The following is a 22,480-nucleotide window of genomic DNA, read 5'->3' as shown; positions in this document are numbered from 1 at the left end:
GGACTTTGTTACATGGAGGAAAATTCTCATGAGAACCTTCTTACCTAAGATAAAAGATGCGCTATAAGTTTCTGTGTGAAGACAAAGTCCTGTCAGATTTGGGGAGGTAAACTAGCAATAATATTCTGAGGAAGCATACATAAATGTCCAAATCAATATTTATTATAACTCTCATCACAAGTATCATTGTATTAAAGTAAATTACCTAACATGGTGTGAGGGAACTGAATGAAACACAAGTATGAAGGCATCACATTCTAAGCAAGTTGCTGGTGCTAGGCAAAATATTCTAATTGACATCTATTAAGCTGTGAGCAAGAGTCGAGAGAAAAAGGCTTTCTGGCCTAACTAAAAGTGCACATTTGACAATGAAAGCTTAGTACAAACATTTTTAAATATCTAATTTCATAAACATTTTGTAAGCACATTTCCTCCACATATGAAGAACTAATATATCTATTTGCAGCATTAATAAGGATTCTTTCATGTTATGAAATGTGCAAATTTTGTCCTCATGTCATTATCTATGTAAAAACATTTCGGCAGCAGTTTAAACGTATTTCTAAAGTGCAATTCTAACATGGTCTGCAAGTCTAATTTTTATTTTTGAACTAATTTTCTCCACTAGCAATTGCATGATGCCATTCAAATCAGTTTGGTGACTGTCCTAAAAAGAGAGCAGTTTGACCTTATTTGGCTTATAAAGAGAAAATATTCAATATGTCTCGACTGACATTTTAAACACCCAGTAAATGTAATGTGGGCTGGTCCAAAATGTGAAATATACTTGCAACAAGTAATGGCCGGGGGTGGCGGCTGTCCTAGTGCCCCTTTCTGTAAACAATATTATGGTAATTAAAAATCTTTATTCGATTATGCATCATAATCATAAATGATACAAATTTACGAACCACATAAATACATTAAAATATACAGGGTGCTATATTGAGCTCAGATCACACATTCTGTTGGCAGTAGGTACAATTTAGAAGAAAACAGGCCATCATTGTTTCATTGTAAATTAATCGCTCACAATTTTATTCCAATATAGAGCTCTTTTTAAATAGGAAGTGACCACCAGCATCACCGCATGATCAGGTAATCAATGTAAATGTAAAAAGGCAGGCCGAAATGGTGGAAAAAACTGGCATTTTAAAAGTTGTGTTAAATACTTTTCAATCATATAATTTGTAAAGCGCACTACTTACCCATGAGGGTCTCAAGGCACTGGGGTAATGCTGCTACTGCTTGCAGAGCCAGGTCTTGAGGAGTTTTCTGAAGGTCAGCAGGTCTTGGGTCTGCCGTAGGTGGATGGGGAGGGTGTTCCAGGTCTTGGCAGCGAGGTGGGAGAACGAGCTGCCGTCGGAGGTCGCTCTTCGGATGCGGGGGACTGTGGCGAGGGCAAGGTCAGCGGAGAGGAGCTGGGGGGTGGGGGTGTAGAAGTTGAGTCGTCTGTTGAGGTACGCTGGTCCGGTGTTGTGGAGTGCCTTGTGTGCATGGGTGAGGAGCTTGAAGGATATCCTCTTGTTGACTGGGAGCCAGTGCAGGTCTATCAGGTGGGGTGTGATGTGGCTGCGGCGAGGGATGTTGTGGATCAGGTGTGCAGAGGTGTTCTGGATACGTTGATGCCATTTTAGGAGTTTGGCCACGGCTCCTGCTTAGAGGGAGTTTCCTTATCCTAACCTGCTGCTGACGAGGGCCTGGGTGACCGTTCTTCATGTTTCGGTGGGGATCCACTTGTAGATCCTGTGGAGCATGTGGAGGGTGTTGAAGCAGGAGGAAGAAATTAAATTGACCTGCTTAGTCATGGAGAGGGTGGAGTCGAGGATGACCCCTAGGTTGTGTGAGTGGGTGGTGGTTGTTGGAGCTGTTCCCAGTGCGGTTGGCCACCAGGAGTTGTCCCAAGCCGAAGGGGTGGATCCGAGGATGAGGACTTCCGTCTTGTCAGAGTTCATCTTCAGTCGTCTGTTTCTCATCCAGTCGGCGACGGCCTTCATTCCTTCCTGGCGGTTGGTTTTGGCGGTGTGGGGGTCCTTGGTGAGGGAGAGGATCAGCTGGGTGTCATCGGCATAGGAGATGATGTTGAGGTCATGCAGTCTGGCGACTTGGGCAAGCTGTGCCATGTAGATGTTAAAAAGCGTTGGTCCTCCAGTGACCTGGATTCCCTCTTATCCCTAATTTGGTTTAAGAATCATTCCCTATGGAGCCTCCGATCTCTTTTTTTAAGAAACTTTGGCTTATAAAAAAGGTCATTCAAGGGAGTGAGCAACAGTTTTAATATAATTTAACCACATATCTTGTTGCCATACATACACCCGAGGCAATCCTCAATCACACCCTTGTTAATATTCAGATTCTCGTCACACCATACTGAAATAAAAAGTCCCCTATCTTTCACAGTTAGACCTGTCAGGCCTGGAATGGAATTTGCGCCCAAACTGACATTTACTCCTAACCTAATTTCTATTGGTCTATGGTCACTGAAGCAGGTTTCATGCACCGTCCCTGGGCTAACATAATCCTCAACCGACCTTGATATAAAAACATAATCAATGATGTTCCCTTTCCCACAGCCCACAAAATTGAGCAATTCCCTGGATGGGAAGGACCCCCTAGACATGATATTTCGTAACACAGCCCCACCAAGTGCGTCCAATAGCTTGTGACCCCTTTGGCCAGAGACAGAATCACTAATCAAAGAATCATCAACCAAAAAGGGGTTTCAATCACTTAGATTAACTCCCAATTTAGCATCAAAATTCCCACCTATTATAATGTTAAAGGATTTAAAATATGCATGTGATCTAGCCTCTAGGATAGTTACTACTTCAAAGAGAGACTCTATCTGGCATCCAGGATCACTAATAGAATTATAGAAATTCACCCCCAAAAAAGTGGAAATCTTTGGAGGCAATCACCCATAAGATCTGTATCCCGTTGTGTCTCAGGGGTACTGAAAAGACACTGTATTGCTTGGAAAGACGAACAGGGTGGTTAACCCACCTTGTGATCTATGGCAGGGGAGTGAATCACTGCCACATTAAAGCTTTCATATCCATCCTAGCCAACCGGCTTTCGGGCCCAGGTTTTCTGGAGCATAATAACATCAAACTCAATGGCAAAATTAAAACATTCTGGGTCCATCAGCTTATCTCTTATACTCTCAGAAAGGGTCCCAACACACAAGAGGGTGTAGTCTCAATGGGTTATCCACTAATAGGACATTCAGCTAGGCTAAGTGGCCTATATTTAGAAAATCAGGTGGGAGTGCCCTGGAGTCAGTCATTTTAGTCCAAGTCAGTTAAAGGGAGAAATCTAGTAGCAGTAGCAATAGCTGACTGTTAGGAAGGGTGATGTTTTGTGCTGTCCCACATTGAAAATGTAGGCTCTAAGTGTCAATAGAAAAAGCTAAGCAGGAGAATATTGCACCTGTAAGCTTAATAGGAAATGAAACAATCCTTTGAATTAAACGTTTTAACACGGCAGGAGACCTACAGTTGATTACAACACAATCCCCCTCTAGGGTTTTGGGCATAGGTCCAATCCACACAACCCTCCTAACAAATAAAATATCATTATAATCATTGACCTAAACATTTGCATTTATAGATGACCAGTGGCATACCTTGTTTTTTAGATGGGCAGTAGATTCTGTAATATTATTTTCCCTAGTACACGGTACCCCTGTCAAAATTGCTACATAGGGACAGCGATTGGGAGGTACATTTAGGCCAGGAGACCCTATTTTCTGTTGGACCCCCACTTACCCACTGCGACTGTCTCACTTTGATCTATTGGACTGCTAGAATTCCTTTCACTCACGTTATATTCCTTGGAGGAGGCAGTAATGGAGGTACCAAAGGTTGGGAAAGCAGCTGGGTGGCTTAGCAGCACAAATAACTGGGCCTACGGGACTGGATGCTGCGACAGAACCTCACTTCCAGTTTGAGCATTCATACCATGAAGCTTAAGTCCCAAGGAGTAAAGGGAGTTAATAGATTCCTTGATAGGCTCAATCCCTTTCAACAGCTTTGTAACCACAGACTCCAATACTGACAATCTTTCGATCAGGGGCACAATAGTTTGCGAAATAGTTCAAGGCATGTTTTAAGTAATTATTTTTCTGAGTTTTGCTGACAGTGCCTTTTCTGCTCTCTGTTTTCAGATTTAACCTTTGATGTTAATTTAAGCAATAACACGCAAAGATTTGCAAAAGCCTATTCACCCTCAGCGTTCCTTGTTTGTATGCCTGCTTTACCATGTAACCAGAAGAAGTCGCTGCTGAACCCCTGAGATTAGCAGGCATCAGGCATGGTGAGAAGGTACCAAACCCAATTTAAGCACTGAGGCCATACCAATGGCAAGATACATGCAAAAAGCACATGCAACAGAACATAGCATACCATATGAATGCCATAGTACCCCACTTGTTAGAGGGTTTTTGGTCCTCACGTTCTGAATTGAAGCATCACCACCTGGGCAGAAGAATGTGAGAGCACAGTTACTGCAAAGCTTGGTGACACGAGCCATAACCAAGATTCCACACTTACCCCCGCTCTGGTAGCTAGATTGTGACTTAATTCCAAGTATGATACAAAAGGAGGGCGATGGACGGAGCATTTGAGAAAATCAAACACTCACCCCCAGTCAACTGATCTGTGTTTAATCCATCACCATTCTTTAGCTCACTCCAGTTCAGACATGGCCATATGCAAATCAGCTCCGTCCATCATCCCCTTTGGTATCGCTTTGTTCGCCCTAAGTTGGCAGGGTATGCCCAGACGTGGGTTCCTTGCTCACTCTACCACTGGATTCAAGATAGCCTGGCTGATGTTGATTATCACTCCGAAACCGGTCTCAGGATGCTTGTTTCCGTTCCAAGGAAGACATGGCTTGGCAGTTCGGGCTGGACTGTTCCCATGAGGCACAGGGTCAGACTGATTTGCATATGGCCATGTCTGAACTCGGGTGGTGGAGTGAGCTAAAGAATGGTGATGGATTAAACCCAGATCAGTTGACTGAGGTGAGTGTTTGATTTGCTCAAACGCTCCGTCCATCATCCCCTTTGGTATCGCTTTGTTCACCCTAAGTTGGCAGGGTATGCCCAGACGTGGGTCCCTTGCTCACTCTACCACTGGATTCAAGATAGCCTGGTTGATGAGGATTATGAATCTGAAACCAGTCTCAGGATGCTTGTTTCCGGTCCAGGGAAGACATGGCTTGGCAGTTCGGGCTGGACTGTTCCCATGAGGCACAGGGTCAGACTGATTTGCATATGGCCATGTCTGAACTGAGGTGGTGGAGTGAGCTAAAGAATGGTGATGGATTAAACCCAGATCAGTTGACTGGGGGTGAGTGTTTTATTTGCACATAAGCTCCGTCCATCATCCCCTTTGGTATCGCTTAACTCCAAGTACAGCTGCTACAACAGCAAATGCAGCTTGCAGAGAAAACTAGTCTGATTGCACTAAACAGCATCTCCTCAAAAAGAAGATGAGGTTGTGTTCACTTATCTTCAATTTACATCTCCTGGATGCTGCCTTAATCACTTCCATCTTATTATCTCTGGGCATTATTCACAAACCTTTGCGGGCAACTAAGTGGCTCTCAGTTGAGCAAATAACGTGGTTTGAGGAGTGCAAATTCGAGTTTTTTTTTTGTTTAGGAATTTTATTGAGTTTTTAAGAATAACAAGAAAAACTAGAAAACAAAAAGGTAATATCATCATCAGAGCAATAAAACTAATAACAATATATGAGCATATAATATATAGATGCACGAGTATTAAATGCTACTAGAAAAAGAAAGAAAAGAAGGGAAAAAGAACATATTGGGAAACATAGGAGGAAGGTAAAAATGTATATGATAAAATATGATGGCATTAAGGACAAAAAAAGAGAAAAATAAATAAGTGACAAAAGATAAGAAGTAATTAAGACATAGGAGCATGTGAAGCAAGATAAGTTGTGAAAGGTAGTCAAAGAAGATCAGATTTAATTTTCTGGTATAGAGTGGAAGAAGAGACAGTAGTCATTCTATGTTCATCACAAATGAAATTCCACCAAATTAATGAGGATAATTTGGAATTATCTTTTCAGCATGACAGAATAACTTTAAAAGCTAATGCAACAAATAGGTCGAACAATAAAGATATAGGAGTACAATCATCTAAATCAGGTGTAGATGAACCAATAAAAACATTTTGCAATGATAACGGTATATTACATTTGAAAATGTTCATACATGTAGACCAAATAGAATGCCAAAAGCTCAAAACATTAGCACATTCATAAATTTGGTGCTTTAAAGTCCCGGTAGAATCAGAACAAGACCAGCATAAGGGAGATGAGGCAGGGGAAAACTTGGATATAGAAACAGGGGTTATCACTGTTCTATCTATTCTATATATATAAAAATGAAAGTATGTCTGTTTGTCCTTTATGCATTACTACACCATTCATCCGATCGCCATGAAACTTTAGGAAGTTGTTGAGTACACTCCCGCGAAGGTTTCTGGCAAAAGAAAAAAATATTTAAAAAAAAAAATGTCAAAAAAATGTTAAAAGTTGTTGAGTACACTTCCGCGAAGGTTTCTGGCAAAAAAAAAAAGAAATGAAAAATGTGTTAAATATCGGCCCTCATGATCTTTCAAATACTGAACGTTTACAGTTTACGGTGCGACTCGCTTTTGCAATGACCATCAACAAAGCACAAGGACAATCGCTGCAAGTGTGTGGACTAGATTTGGAGAATCCATGCTTCTCACATGGACAACTGTATGTGGCCAGCTCACGCGTCAGAAAACCTTCTGATTTATTTGTGTACGCACCAGACGGAAAAACAAAAAATACCGTGTATCCACAAGCACTCGAATAAATAAACAGAATTAAAACAACACTTTAAAATGTTTCCCATATTAAAATGAATAAGTTTCAATAAAAATGACACAATGTAAATTGAATTTTATCATAACAAGTTTCATTAAATTTCCTTTCTTCTGAGATCGCAGCAACGCGCGACGGGTAAGCTAGTTATAAATAAAGTAGAGTGATTGAGTTATACGAGCAGCAGCTGAAATTAATTTTGAATAACTTAGACCATAATTTATCTCAATCAGAGACAGGTATTGGAAAAGATAAGTCAGTTTTCCAGTCTAATTCTGTAAGGGATTTAGATCTTTCAGTAACATCTAATTATAGTAATTTATAAATATAAGCTGCTTTAGGTTTATGATCGTGAGAAATATTATATAGCGGTGTAGGTGGAGTGAGTGAGTTGGAAACATTAGAGAGATCAAAGGTAGCTAAGTAATATTGCAAAGCTGTTGATATTAAAATATATTCATCAAGGGATGTATCTAGTAAATTATATTGTATTTGTAATAGGGAAAAGGTAATGACAGAGTTTTGATGGATGAGTTGATGGACAATAATAATTCCCTTCTCCTTCCAATGTTTGCAGTAGAACGATTTACTTTTGTATTTAATGTATTTATTGTACCAGATAGTAGAGGATAAAAAACATTGGAGAGGGTCGAGGCCATCAACGAATATGTTATATAGTAGGTTTTGGGAGTATTTTAAAATAGGATTATTAGCTGTTAAAGTACAGTTTGACATGTAAATAATATTGCGAAAAGAAAAATCTTTGAATAAGGACCGTTCAAAAGAAATCCATCTAGGTATAGGACTGTCACCAAATTCACAGGAAAGGGCAAAATACTGTCTGATTAAAAATGCAGAATGATAAGCTTTAAAATCAGGAAAATGCACACCTCCTTCACACTTGGGGCGTTTAAGCTTAGTAAGGGAAATACCTGGGTGCTCTTTGTTCCATAGGAATTATGTACAAATGGAGTTGATTTGTGAAAAATGAGAGGGATTCGAAAAGGTAACATGGATAATCTACAGAGGATATGAGGGACAATCCTCATTTTAATGATGTCAAGCCTACCCCACCAGGACAAATGGAGAGGTGACCAGGAAAGTAAACGTGATTGAATCTTAGTAAACAATGCATTACACGTGTGCTTAATTGTGACTGGTAAAGTAGTGGAAAACCAGATACCAAGGTATTTGATTTTTTTAGGACACCAGCAAAATTAGTGTCCTTACAACTACATTGATAGCATAGGCAATTCAATGGTAGAAGTTCAATTTATATCCCGAAATACTGGAATATAATTTAACCTCATCCAAAAAGGGAGGGAGGGAAGTGAGAGGATTAGACATATAAACTAATATATCATCAGCGTATGCTGACATTTTAGTTTATAGAGAGTTATGTGTGAGGCCAGAGATATGTGTGTTAATACGGATATGCTCAAAGAAGGTTTCAAGACATAAACCAAATAACAAGGGAGAAAGAGGACAACCCTGACGTGTACCTCTAGATAGAGATAAAAATTTAGAGAAACAGTTGTTTACAAAGATACTAGCATGGGGGTGAGAGTATAATAGTTTAATATAGGAAATAAAAGTTGGGCGGAATCCAAACCATTGAAGTGTTATGAACATGAATTGCCAATTAATTAGATCAAGCCTTCTCAGCATCTAGGGATAGCGCTGCTAGAGGGGACTTAACATTCTTACCTAAGTAAATGACATTCTCAAACATTCGAGCATTATCCGCAGCCAATCTGCCTTTAATAAACCTGCTTGATCAGTTTTAACCAATAATGGGATAATGTTCTCCAGACGAGTGGCAAGAATTTTTGCGAATATCTTAAAATCATAGTTGATTAATGATATAGGGCAATCATTTTTACAAAGGGAGTGGTCTTTATCAGGTTTGGGGATGAGAACAATCAAGGCTTTCATAAAGGAACCAGAGGCTTTGGATTCAGCAATAAAGGAATTAAAAAGAGCCAAGAGTTTGGGAATGAAAATAGAGGAAAAGGCGGAATAAAATTCAACAGAAAGGCCATCAGGTCCTAGTGCTTTTGACTTCTTCAGAGATTTAATAGCATCAGTTATCTCCTGTATAGTAACATCCCTCTCCAATAAGTCAAATTCCTCAGGTAGGGAAGGAGGAGTGGGGAGGCCAGAAAAGAAGGTATCTAAATTTTGAGTAGAGGGATTTGTATCATCGGAATATAGTGATTGGTAGTATTCATGATATACATTGGCAATGTCCTCACCTGATGAAGCAAGGATATTAGTAGATTCATTTAGAATGGGTCCAATATTTTTGCGTTCAGATTTAATTTTTATGTAGTTGGCCAACATCTTACCGACTTCATTTTGACCCCATGGTATTTAGATTTAATTTTAAGAAGGACAATTACAAGCTTCAAGGGTAGCTAATTTATTAAGTTCAGATTTGGCCTTAATTAATTCATGAAGTGCTGAAGGGGATTTAGAAGTAAATTATGTATGTTCCAATAATTTCAGTTGTTCTAACAATGCTGTATGTTTATTTCAAGTAGTTTTCTTTTTCTTAGCAACATATGAAATAGTGAAGGCTCTAAATGAGGCCTTAAAAGCATCCCAATTATTGGAAGTAGAGGTGTCAGATGGGTTGTTAAGTGTGAAAAAGGTATTGAGAAAGTTAGTAGCTTCTGTAATGAAAGGGGTATCAGAAAATAAAAATTATTTAACTTCCATCTGTTAAATTTAGGGAAACTTAAGGAAAGGTCCAAAACAGAAAGAACGCGTGCATGATAAGAAATGAAAATAGATCCAATCTCCGATGACAAAAGTGATGGGAGAAGGGATTTACCAACCAAAATATAATCAATCCAGTTTGATGAACATTTGAAAAAAAGGTAAATTCAAGGGAGTCAGGGTAACAAGTTTTCCAAGCATCATATAATGAATGAGAGGCAATGGCAGATTGAAATGCTTTGTGAGATTTATCTGGATGAAATTTACATTTGGATTGTCTGTCAGAATAAGGGTCTATCCATTGATTAAAATCACCAGCGACTACAATATTCGGACAATCAATGGAAGCAAGTAAAATCTTGATAGAATTCCAAAATTCAGGGTCAGGTCTGACTGGGCCATAAATGTTCAAAAGAACTAATTCTTTATTTTATATAACAACTTTAGCCATTACCCATCGTCTATCAGTATCATTCTGTGTAGGCAAAACTTGTACTTATAATGATTTATGAAACAGTATCGTTACACCCCCCTTATTACCAACTGATGGAGAAAACACAACTTAACCCACCCATTGTCGTTTTAACTTGAGCGATTTAATGTCATTACATTGTGTTTCTTGAATAAAAGAGACCTGAGCATTTTATTTTGATAAAGGAGAGAGTACCTTTTGTCTTTTGATGGGATGTCCAAGACCACGAATATTCCATGTGACAAAATTACACATATTGGCGGGTTAGGAGGGTGATACATGGAAGGAGATGACACATTGCAAGGAAAAAGCTGGAAGGAGATAAACACCATATATAAGTTGAGAGAAAAAATACATCATACAACAATAAACAGCACTCATGGACACATGCAACATACGATATATTGTTAAAAGAAAGACACAACCAAAAAGAGAATGATAAAAAAGGAAAAAAGAATAGAAGAAAAAGAAGGTAGATCAAGGAAAAAGATCCAGATTTAAGAGAAAACAGCAAAGATTGAAGCATGGGGCGCAACTGCACAGACGGAAGATGAAACAACAGTGAAGGAGATAAAAAGAATAGAGTTCTGAACAGCCATAATAGAAAAATAGGAGAACAGATACAAGAAGCTTAAAGATGGTGAGAGGAACCAGAAATAGAGTGCGGAAATAGATTTTGTAGAAAATACCTCAATTTAATAGGATCATCAAAGAAATGCGTGAAGCCCTCATGAGTAATTTTACAAAGGCAAGGATGAAGAATACCATAACAAATGTTTAACTGTCTCATCTCTGGACGAAGAGCCAAAAACTCCCTTCTCCTTGCATTAGTAGCGTTGGAGAGATCCTGTGACAGATAGATGGTGTGACCAGACCATATGAGAAGGCGTTTTGCTTCAGCTGCTGAGAGCACACGCATGAGATCTGTAAATTCCAAAAATAACACAATGATTCCTTGAGGTCTGGAAGCAAGCCGATGAGCACGCTGAATATTTAATGAAGGTTCCAAGGGGATCTCTAAAAGTTCTGACAGGAACTTCTTTAGGAAAAGAAGCATATCCGGTCCTTCAAGATTTTCTGGTAAGCCATAAAGACATAGATTATTGCTTCTATTGCGATTTTCAAGGTCCTCAGCATGGAGCTTAAGACGATGGATTTCTTGCTCCAAAACTGGTATCTTTGTAGATACATCATGTAAGCCACTAATGCATTGCTCCATATCAAGAACCTTAGCTTCCGTATTAATCCATCTATCCTCTATTTGCTGAAGTTTCTCATTTGTCGTGTACATAAAGGATTTTAACCCCCTCACCTCATCCAAAATAATATCAAGAACGGGGTTTTGAGATGATAAGATGGGAGACAGAGGGTCATTCTTAGCTCTCTTGGGCTTAGTACCAGATGATGAGGCTCTAACCGAAAGCGGTGATTCACTGGCCATCTTGGAATATCGTGAAAAATGAGACTGAAGTTTTTTGTGAAGATTTCAGTCTGCCCATAAGCACAACAAAATTAGAGCACAAGCAGTGAAGGTCCAGAAATGGCAGAAAAAAGAATTATGCCACCCTTCGTCCGCACTCCAGCATTTGCCAAAGAAGGAAAAAAAGAAAACCAATCCTGGAGTGCATTTAGTAAAACAAATGCCTGTGTAACATTAGATGCTGGAAGGTATGACGCATAGAAGAGAGCAATTATATCATTTGTGCAAGAAGAAAGAGGTCAAAAAGTCACACAAGAAGGTGATAACCACATCATGAAATAGCCCCCCTCACGTGATGTAGAAACTAGTACTGTTGCTCAGAAAATACAGTAAAACGCAATAAATGGAGCGTCTGCGTATGTGATGCAATATGATCAGGAGAGCCTTACATATTGATAATTGACAGAAGATTATATTCTTGGGGCGAGAGTCATATTAGTAGAAGCAATCAGAAAGAATTGAGGTGAAAAGGAAGCAAAATTAATGTTGCTGTTCGTTAAACATGCAAAAAACACTGGTTTACCTGAAGAGAGTTGAGCGAGCGGTGGTCAAAACAAAATGGCAGCCGCTTGCGTTGGAAATGAGGGGAGATTTCCTTCACCGCCACTGGCCCGTGTGAAATCCAAAATGTGCTCAAAACGGCTCCATGTGCCGCTCTGACCCCTCACGTATCAGGGTCCTGCATCCGTTTGCAGCAAAGACCTGAAGGACGGCTGATATCTGCTAAAGAGCTCCGCGTCCGAGCAGAGCTCAAGATGGAGCCGCCATCTCATCGAGGCGTGAGACCACGCCCCCCAAATTCAAGGTTTTTATTCACCCAAAAATTAATTTGCACTCAACAGTAGTTGCAATGAAATTTAAAATGACACCAGCATGCATTATTTTAAGTGTGAGTGATCTCCTTGCAGAGGTGTGCTGTGGGCACCTTTGGACACCTGAAAAAGCTGAAGAACTTCCACAAACTCACATCTTTCTGGTATTCACACGGTGGTTTCCTACACTGAAAATGGATGCGGATGTACTTGCATGAACTAACAATGACAAGAGTGAATTTGTTTGCAGGTTGGAAAGAGGCGTGAAACATTCTGAAAAATGAACGGACTCTTAGACAATGGTTTTTCATGGGGGAAAATATTTTTTGCTGTAGAAAAGTAAAAAAAGTTCCTAGTGCAAATGCTTTGATGCGTTATATTTACATATTTAGACGTAGACACCTGCTAATGGATATATATTTACTCTGGGGCACCTGCAGCAAACACAGCTTCCCAGGTGTAATTCTGGAAATCTATTGAATTCCAAGAAACTAAGACATTTTCTTCAAAATTAGGAGTTAACACAGGTGTGCAATTTTCCGACTTTCTCTATGAATCAGGCAATAGCATGATTGACTTTCCTTTCAAGTCTTTAATCTCCTAGAACGACAATAGGTATGTCAAGGGGCAGTGGCACCCTAAAGGGTAATTTAGATTAGGATGATAAGGGGTTAAGCAGTCACCTGTTTCTAGTGACATTAAGAAGATTCGAATAAGGTGTCTGTACCTATGCCTCAAAGGTATCACATTTAACTGGTGGTAACTGCAAATGCAAATCCATGAGAAATAAGGTACTACTTACTGTCTGCAGAGTGGGCTCAAAACCTGTGTGCATAGACTACTCCCAGGATTACACAGCAGGGTTTAATTCAGCAACAGAGGTTAGCACTGACCTGATACTGTCCTCAGACTCGCCTCCCAAATACTCAACCGGTTCAGTAAGTCTGGTAATAGTTCCAATGACCACCTCTCATCACCCTTGCTTAGAATGCTGCTGTTGCAGGAGGGGCGTGACGCAGGCCCCTGCCGCACAGGGGGGTCCCCAACCTTTCAGGCCCCCAACCGTTCAGGGAGGCCTCCATTCAGCCCAAGACCAACGAATATCTGTGAGATATGGGAGACTCATGGGGCCCTTCTTCACATTTTGCGAGGTGGGGGGCATCATTTTACAGTATGCCACTGTGTTGCAGTGCACTATATTGTCAGCTACAGAAAATCCACTGCACAGGGAGAAGCAGTGCACTCGCTCCACACACAGAGCAAGTATAGTGTGAACAGCAATGGTACAGGCTTACCTCACACACTGGGACAGGCACAGTACATGTGGTACACGCTTCCATCCCAGAGCCACTGCAGAGGAGCAGCGCAGGCGCCAGGAGTGCACATTTCACTCCAAAATAGGTCTTATATGAGGAGTAGTGGTGGCTCCTCCGCTAAGGCTGAGGAGCGTTGTCCCACTGCTTTTAAGCTGTGTAATAACAGATGTAAACTTATTATCATTTTCTTTTTTCTTGTTGTGGCAGCTTTGCAGCAGGACAGAGCAGGCGAGGAGTGGTTTTCACTCCCTAAGTGTGCATGAATGTGTGATTGGCCATCCTGGGCCGGCAAACTTCCAAGCGCACTTTGCAAGTTCTCCATCCAGGCTGCATTACAGCCTCAGTGGAGAACCTGCCCAGACCCCCAGTCCCTGTCTGAGCGTCGAATCATGGTGCTTAAGCTAATTACAACGCTTCATTGCAGAGTTGAGATTGGCTCAGGTGAGCGTGGGTGCTTCCTCTTTCGGCCTGAGGGACGAGGAGGAGAGACGTGATGAGGAGGGCACAGTGACACACAGCACATTTTCACCACTGGCAAAAACTGCATGCATGCGCAGAGCTCTGGGGTGTGGGTAATCATTCACTTCGTGCTAAATGCAAGCCAGCTGATCAGCAATGCTGAAAATATAAAGGAAAAAGTACTTTACTTCTAACACACAACACAATAACACACGTTATCTTCACATACTCAAATATATCTTAATTGATAATTACAGACTTATACCATTATCCAGACTGCTACTCGAACATTAGCAAGTGATAATTCAGTGCAAAGACAACAGTAGCATTAATGGGGGTGGTGGAGCTCCTACAAGCCCAGTAAACCCCTTCCCAGGATCTGCAGAAGACTTGGTGCCTAATTAAGAGTTTGGCTGATTGGTTACTTTGTCACAAACATGAGGGATAATCCATTCGCCTTACTACAAGCGCATTATACTGTATATCTATGGCACATGTAAAACAGCGGATGGTATATCTGTCATGTTTGCAATGGAATAACCCACCAGCCAAACTCTATAACAGGCCATAAGTCCCCAAAGTGAATATTCCCCTCCATCTGAGTGCCGCACTAGCATACAACCTTCATGGCCTTCTCCGCTTTGGTATGGGGTAGGTTAGGCCTGCTGGTGCCAGTGGATGGTGGCAGTGGCGGCACACCTCTTTGTGGTGTCCATCCAGGCATTGCCCAGAGAGCAGGAATTGCCTTGTCTATGCCTCAGCCCAGCCTCTTAACCGGGGCGTGCACTGAATGTGCAGGCGCCACACCCAACCCGGTGAGCGCCAGCAGAGCCAATACCTTTTGTAGGGAGGCTATGCTCAAGCCAAGCTGCTCGCAATACAGTGTATGTTTTCTCTGTTGGATTGTCCTCTCCTAAACAGTCGGCAGAGTAAACTCCATTATAACAAGCATTGGCAAAGCTAACATGTCTGACCTTTAATATCTAGTCACAGACCTATTAACTCTGCATTGCTTCTTTTCTTTGGCATTTGGCCCACTTTATTATTAGTTTACCATTCAAAGATGGGCAATGTGTTGTTTTCAACACTTCAACCAACTAGAATGGTAAAGTGATGACAAAGAATGTCAAAAAGCATTCAGAGTTGGCAGCCCATGCGCATGCAAGCGCATGCAAGCGCATGCAGACATCTATGAATGATTTGATATACCTTATCACTCTTTACCATTCCAAGATGGACAATTTATTGGTATCTTATAACAATAAAGAATGAGAAATAATGAGAAAAAATGGGTCTAAGATGATCACAAAATCAACCCAGTAAGACGTAATGAATGAGTAGAGAAGTAAAGAATACAAACAGGCTTTTACTAGCAATACTCTGCAGAGGAGTCCAATCTGACCTGCACCCTAAGATGTCTGCCAAGGGACTGACCCTCCAAAAGCCCGCAACACATAATCATTCCTCCCCGAAGCCTCCAACTATGCCCACAGTGGAAAGTTACTGGCGTGGGACGACTGTGAACAAAGGAGGGACAGAAGGATGGGCTACCACCTGCCAGATGGGTCCATGCTATCTGTAACTCAAGGTTACCACGCTGAATCTCAGCATCCCCTAATGTGGGAGCAGAACTACACACTCAGGTAGATATGTGAGGGCAGAATGGCCAATTTATTAGTAAGTCGGGAATCAGCCTTGAACAGAAGAGAAAATAATAATGAAATACAATGTTCTGCTGAGGCAAGCAATATGAATAATGAGGCCTAGTTCATTCACAGCCTAAGCAGCCTAATAGGGATTACGAAATACAAAATGGAGTCCCACTCGCTAACTAAAGTTTGCATATTACAGGGATAACTCAGTGGGTTGCATAACATGAGTGGAGAAGTGTGGCTCACTGGTTAGAGCAGGCAGACCCTGAAGCAGAGGTCAGACCCGGGACCAGGGTTCAATTCCCGACGCGGCAGGGTCTTGAGCTCAAATGTCCATGGACTCGGTAATTCTCACTTCGGTGCCTGACCTAATCATGGGTTCACACTCTGCAACTCTGGGCATTAAGCTTGCTTAATCTCCTTAACGGCCCCCCCGCGGCGGGATGCCTGGCTTTCACCTTGGGGATGCCCTGTAGGGGCTATCTCACAGGGAAAAGCCAGGACGGGTTCCCAAGGCAAGCGCGGAGATACCCCTTCGGGGGTTGATTCTGGCGCTATATAAGAAACATAATAATAATAATAATAATAATAATGAATACAAATGGTGTCTATTTAGCCACACACTGCTAACCTAATATAACATGAAATTAGTGCATAGCAGGAATGGGGTTTTCAAACCTAACAAACTTTCACCCCATATGAAAAGGAAAAAAGGTTAAATTAAACAATTTAAAAGTCAAAAACATACATCTAAAAAATGACACATTGGCCCACCAGCCCTTAACCCCTTCGCTGCGGCGGCAATTCCGCCGCAGCGCTAGGGGCGGGGGGGGGGCCCGAGCAGCGCTCGCATGCTCGTGACGGACCCGCTCCGTCACGAGCCGCGGTTGCGCTGTGCTCATGACGGAGCGGTTCCGTCATGGCCCCGCCCGCTTAATAGAACGCACCGCGCAGGCGCGAAATCAGCGCCGCGCCTGGCAGGGCCATGACGGAACCGCTCCGTCATGAGCACAGCTCAGCCGATGCTCATGACGGAGAGGCTCCGTCATGAGCATGGGAGGGGTTAAACTGATGGGGTCTAAGTTAATAGTAGATGTGGACAAGCGAAATGTCATCACTGACAGTGAGGGAAGGATGTGGCTTGAATGGGGTTGCCCATTTCCTCATGCTATATGCTGTGGTGCGCATAACCAAAATGTGAATGACATTTTAAGTGACCTATTGATGGATACTACTGACCAAAAAAACACTCTATGCGTGTTTATTATTGCATTACATATGATTAGAAAAATAGTTTGAAGAGGCATGTTAAGCAGTCCTAAAAAGAGAGTGCAACTCCAAAGTCTAAACTCTAATTAGTGCTCCTTAAGTTAAAGAGGAACTCGTCTCAAGATCCACGCAATCAGACATGTTTCGGTGATTTTAAAAGCACAAGCACTATCCAAGTTCGAAACAGTGGTAGAACATCTTTGCCTGGGGAATGAGATACATTCCCACCTAATCAACTAGAGGGATAGCTCGGCTGTTATATGGTTGGGTCTGTAAGATGGGAGTAACCTTAGGTAACATGTTGGTGTTAAGACAAGAACCTGTAAGAAACTCTGTTACCTGAAGTATCACTGCTGTCAGAGCCTTAGCATGTTAAATCTTTATAATCAGGGGTAGCTCTTCTTGTAGAGTAAAGAGAGACAGTGAGATATTTGTTACACGAGGGATGGCACTGCTGTCAGAACTCAGTCTGTGAAAAAACGGTTACTTGAAATATAGCTCTGTTCTCCTGTAATGCTATAAAATCTCTGTAAATTTGGGAATAACTTTGTTATAAGAGAACAGAGTCTATAAATCTGAGTAATCACTAGGATAACTAGGCTTACATTCCTGAACCTGTAACCCGAAGACTGGGGCGGCTCCTTTGCAATGGCAGAGGAGAGTCGCCCCACTGGTCAGTCAGTGACAGAAAAAACAATGATTTGAAAACAATAATATAACTTTACTTTTCTGTGACAGGCTCTGGCTGACGGTGCGCGCATGTGGGGCCGGGCCGGGCCATGACATGCAGGTGAGGATGTGTGTGCCACAATGAGCTGCTCCCAGTCTTGGTGTTACTAGTGTAAGTTACAGTGTTAGAATGTGAGTGCAGGCATCTCACAAAAAGTGAAGGACTGGTCTCACACACCACCGGGTGTCATGCTTCATCATTGACCAGTCCTCACCCTCTAAAAACTCGGTTTGATAGAGGGTGGGCATACACTCACATTCTAACACTGTAACTTACACTAGTAACACCAAGACTGGGAGCGGCTCATTGTGGTACACAGTATATGTTGGAGGCTGCCGCCTACCAGTACCCCGTGCCTCTAGTTCCCTCAGTCCAGATCCATCTGGCATTTGTGGTTATATATGCAGGTGAGGTTGCCACTTAGAAGTGAGCATGTAAGTTTGGTCGGTTCTTAGGCCGGCCAAACAGACATGTGCACTTCTATTTATCCAACCCAGTTGTGCTCACAGCCAGGTTGGATAAAGGCCGCAGGCTCCCAGGCAGTGTCTGAGCTGCAGACCAGGCTGCTCAGACCAATCCTGGCACTGCATTCATAACATAAGAGCAGTATCTGGATTTGGTGGGAGCCTATGCCTTACCAGAGACTGCTGGGAGTGAAGCACTGAGGCAGCCGGCGGGGCAGCGAGAAGAAAGTTTTAAAAAATATTATTTTTACCCTCAATTCCCCGTCTCGTCCTCCCCCCCTCCACCCGACCCCACCTACTTTCATTGTGTGGCTGCCGCCACTGCCCCAAGATAGCTGGGCTGTGCAAAACTTTTTGAACTGTGCAGGTTCCACTCGTCGCTGCATGCTATTAACCCCTTCCAAGCTGATGACGAGCTGGGCTCGTCATGGTGTAGCCTCCTCGTACACTGATGACGAGCCCAGCTCGTCATAAAACAATGAAGAATAGCAATTCCCAGCACAGGAGGGGAATTGCCTTAGCAGCCATGGAGTTAAACTGCAATCCACGATAACCTCTCTCTGCTCTATACCACTATTGGAGAAAGGAGAATTATTTCAGGGGAGTAGGGGGTTCTTTTCTTTTTTTTTTTATTTCAAGTGATTTTATTAGGAAAAATGTTATATATACAGTACAGATATACATTACAGATATAGCGAAGGCAATGCTGGTGAGACCGTGCGCCGGCACAAACATGAATCGCTAGGTAATCACGATCTTGGCGTATATTGTCATAAGTGATCTTTACTTGCATTAGTGCCCTTGGCGCTCTTGTTGGGCCGCTGTGGGACAATCTAATTGCTTTCTTCAGAATTCATTGCCCTGAGAAGTTCTGCTACCCACGGGACAGATCACCTCTCTGGTTGTTCGTCACTGTTTGACACCAGATAGTACATTGTAAGCAAGAATAACAACCCAAAACTGTAATTGTGGGTTGCTGTATTGATCGCATATAACTAGGGCCACTGGAATTTTGCGATTGTGGGCTGGGGGTAATTTCACATGATTATAGATTTACCACCAAATCCATCCTCTGCCGCAAAATCTGCATATATATTCAATACAAAAATAGTTTTTAGCGCAAACGGTTCAAAAGTTACTAAAATCGCAGCGACGTGTTGCAGTGGAAGGCCCGTTGCAGAGCAGGACTGGTCACCTTTCTGTTTCTTATTGCTATATTTGGGGTGTTAAAGTGGTACTAATGAGGTTCACAATTGCAACAACAGTGTTACCCAGTTTAAAAACGATGAAATAATGAAGTAATACTATTAGAAAATGTGGTGCATTACCTTGCAAAATGTGCCTTTTCTTGCTGCATAATTTACTCCAAACTGCAGCCTAATTTGCCCCTCTCGTGGCGCATAATCCCTGCATATTAACACATTGGTGATTATGGTGCTCAGTCTGCTTAGAAACTGGCTGTTTGCGAAGATCCCTACCCATACCGGGCCCATCCGGTAGCTGAAACCTGCAGAGTCATATGCACCATATCATATGTAATTAGCTCTAGGGGACGCCATATGAGCGCGCGATTTTGTTCTACAGTTAGTGGGGCAGATTTACAAGCCCGGTGCTCCACTTTTGCGCCGCCGTTGCATCACGCTGCGACGGATTTACAACTTGACGCACCTAGGGAGATGAGTCACGTTGTAAAGCCCTGCGCCACATGAAACCTGCGTCAGGTTTTATGTGGCCGTTCCGGCACTGAGTGGGTGTCCCGGCACAGGAATGCCTCGGAAAAGTGCCTGAGTGAAATCTACAAGTTTGAAGCAGGCGTAAGGCTTGACGCACCACGTTGTGTATGGGCGGGCCGCGAGCATTGCTGGAGTTGCGTCGCACTTGCAACACGACTCCAGCAATGCGCCACCCTTCCAACGGGAGATGCGTCATGCATCTGTTTATTTTTGTGCCATGATGCACCGCATTGTAAATGCGGCGCATCTGTGGTGGCGCAAGGGTAAATTTGCATGCCACATCTTTTCTGGCGCATCTCTGCTGATTTGCAGGATGCGCCAGTCGTCATAAATCTGCCCCAGTGTTTTTACTGGCTTCAAGCATTTTACGCTTGAGAGAGTGTTAATGATTTTTCTACTTAACTCCAAATGAGGATTTGAGGATTATTCAAACGGTTTGAAGCAGCAGTGATGGAGGCCTGGACGGGGTGAGCTTTTGCCATCTTCCAGTTTGCTCTGGACTAAGAAGTAGAATAGGGTCTGAAAACTTTAGAATGTGGCCTTGGGATGCTCCACATGGTTAAAATGAAAAAAATAGCATTGATCTGGTGTTTGTTTTATCTAGGATTATAAAAAATGACGAAAGGGACACTTTCCAACAGAGGAGCAAGCTGCAGAACAAAACGCACAGAGCTTTCATTGTTAAAATACCATTAAAAGAAAGACATTGAGAAATGGTGCTTTTCAAATTAATTGCAGATCCAGCTTTAGATGACATAAGGGACATGCAGAGCTAGTAAATGGACCGTTTACATTTCTGGAACATTTATAGATTTTACATTTTAAGGTGGAACTAACTTTAAAGGTGTTTAGGGTGGAGCAGGAAAGTCCTGCTGGGGGTGGCTGGTTGATCTCCTCTCAGGGCACAGCGAGTCCAGATGTGGTAGCCAGCCCATGTCCAGATGCAGATGCCAGAAGAAGGAGGGGGACTGCTGGAGGGTGGCATTGAACTCTTGCCTCTTCTACCACACACTCAAACTTGCTGTAGAACGTGATGGGGTTTGTGTGTTGTAAAGCCCCTTCTGGGTGGCCTTCCACCGGCCTGAATGTGGCCTATTCTGAATCACCCTTTGTATGAAACACCCCCATTGTTTAAAATCATTTTTTTAATGGCTCTTTATACATCACAGAGGAAAACATTTTTTATGGAAGTAAATCAATCTTGTACATTTTTAAAAATAAACATTTTGACTTGTGTGCCAGGCTTCACGGCCTGGCCAAGCCCTGGCCCTGGGCCTCCAGACATCTCCATGTCTATGCGAATCTTTGTCTCCGTGAAGCTCCAGTCATGTGACCCAAAGGCCCAGAAAGGCTCTGTGAAAACCCAGCACAAGCATTGAAGACTCCACAGTGTGTTCAAGGCTACAAGGCAGTGTGAAACTCTGTGAGACTACCATGCACAGGGGGGCCCAGTGAGACTCCAAGCATTTAATGTGCGGCTTCACAGTTCTGGGACTGTGGGAATCTTGGGTCTGCCCAGGACTTTATTGCGGTGCGAGGCTGGCTCTCTGAGACTCCTGTGCTGTGAGGCTAGGCTCCAGCAGATGTGTGAGGGTCCACAAGACTCCAGAAGTGTGAGGAGAGACTGCACGGATGGCAAGATTGTTAGAGAACAAAGGTGCAAGGTTCTGTGGAATTCCAGATTGGTTGGGTGAGACCTCAGCGCTATGATGTAAGAGTCCAGGGGGCATATTTACAAGGGGATATTGCCACCAGAACGGCACTTTTAGTGACGTTCTTGTGGCGATATCCACTTCTTCTTATTTACAAAGCGGCCTTAAGCGGTGGCTTATCGCCGCCTTGTAAATAAGGCTCCTTTTGACTCTTCATTCAACGTGAAAGGGGCGTACATTTAGTGTTACAGTGGGCATTCCACCACAACACCCATTGCTTTTTGATGCTGTCCCATATTTACAAGGATGGACCTGCGCCAAAAACTAAGGCCAGTTAAAACCTGGTTTTAGGATGGCGATACTAGGAGAAATTATTCATTTCTCCTCGTATTTAGCTCTTTCTATGTGTGCTGCATTTTGCAGCACACATAGAACACCAGCAAATTGCCTTTACAGGCTGTTTATGTGCAGGAAGGTGTCCCTTTTTCCACATAAACAGTCACCTCTGCAGCGCAGGCACCCCTGGAACATGGCGCAAGGGTGCCCGCACTGCTTCAGAGGTTGTGCCTCAGGGATGTGAGAGTTTGGGGATGGGAGAGGGGTGTGAGAGGCCCTGTTTAAAGGCCCCTTCCTTAAGGTGGCTTCCAGAAATATACCATCCAAGATATGAAACTAGGGGTCACTCCAGGGGTATGAGAAATTCCGGCAACCTGGATGGATCTGGGGCAGTGTGACACCCAGGCCTGAGTGAGTTTCCAAGAATGTGTGAGACTTCAGAGTGCAGTAGAGTGAGCTTTAGAAGCTTTGTGATGCCCAAAGTATACAAAATCACATGG

This window comes from Lissotriton vulgaris, chromosome 5, assembly GCF_964263255.1.
Source record: "Lissotriton vulgaris chromosome 5, aLisVul1.2, whole genome shotgun sequence".
Classification (NCBI taxonomy): domain Eukaryota; kingdom Metazoa; phylum Chordata; class Amphibia; order Caudata; family Salamandridae; genus Lissotriton; species Lissotriton vulgaris.
The sequence above is the reverse complement of the archived record's forward strand: the minus strand, read 5'-3'. Positions refer to the sequence as shown.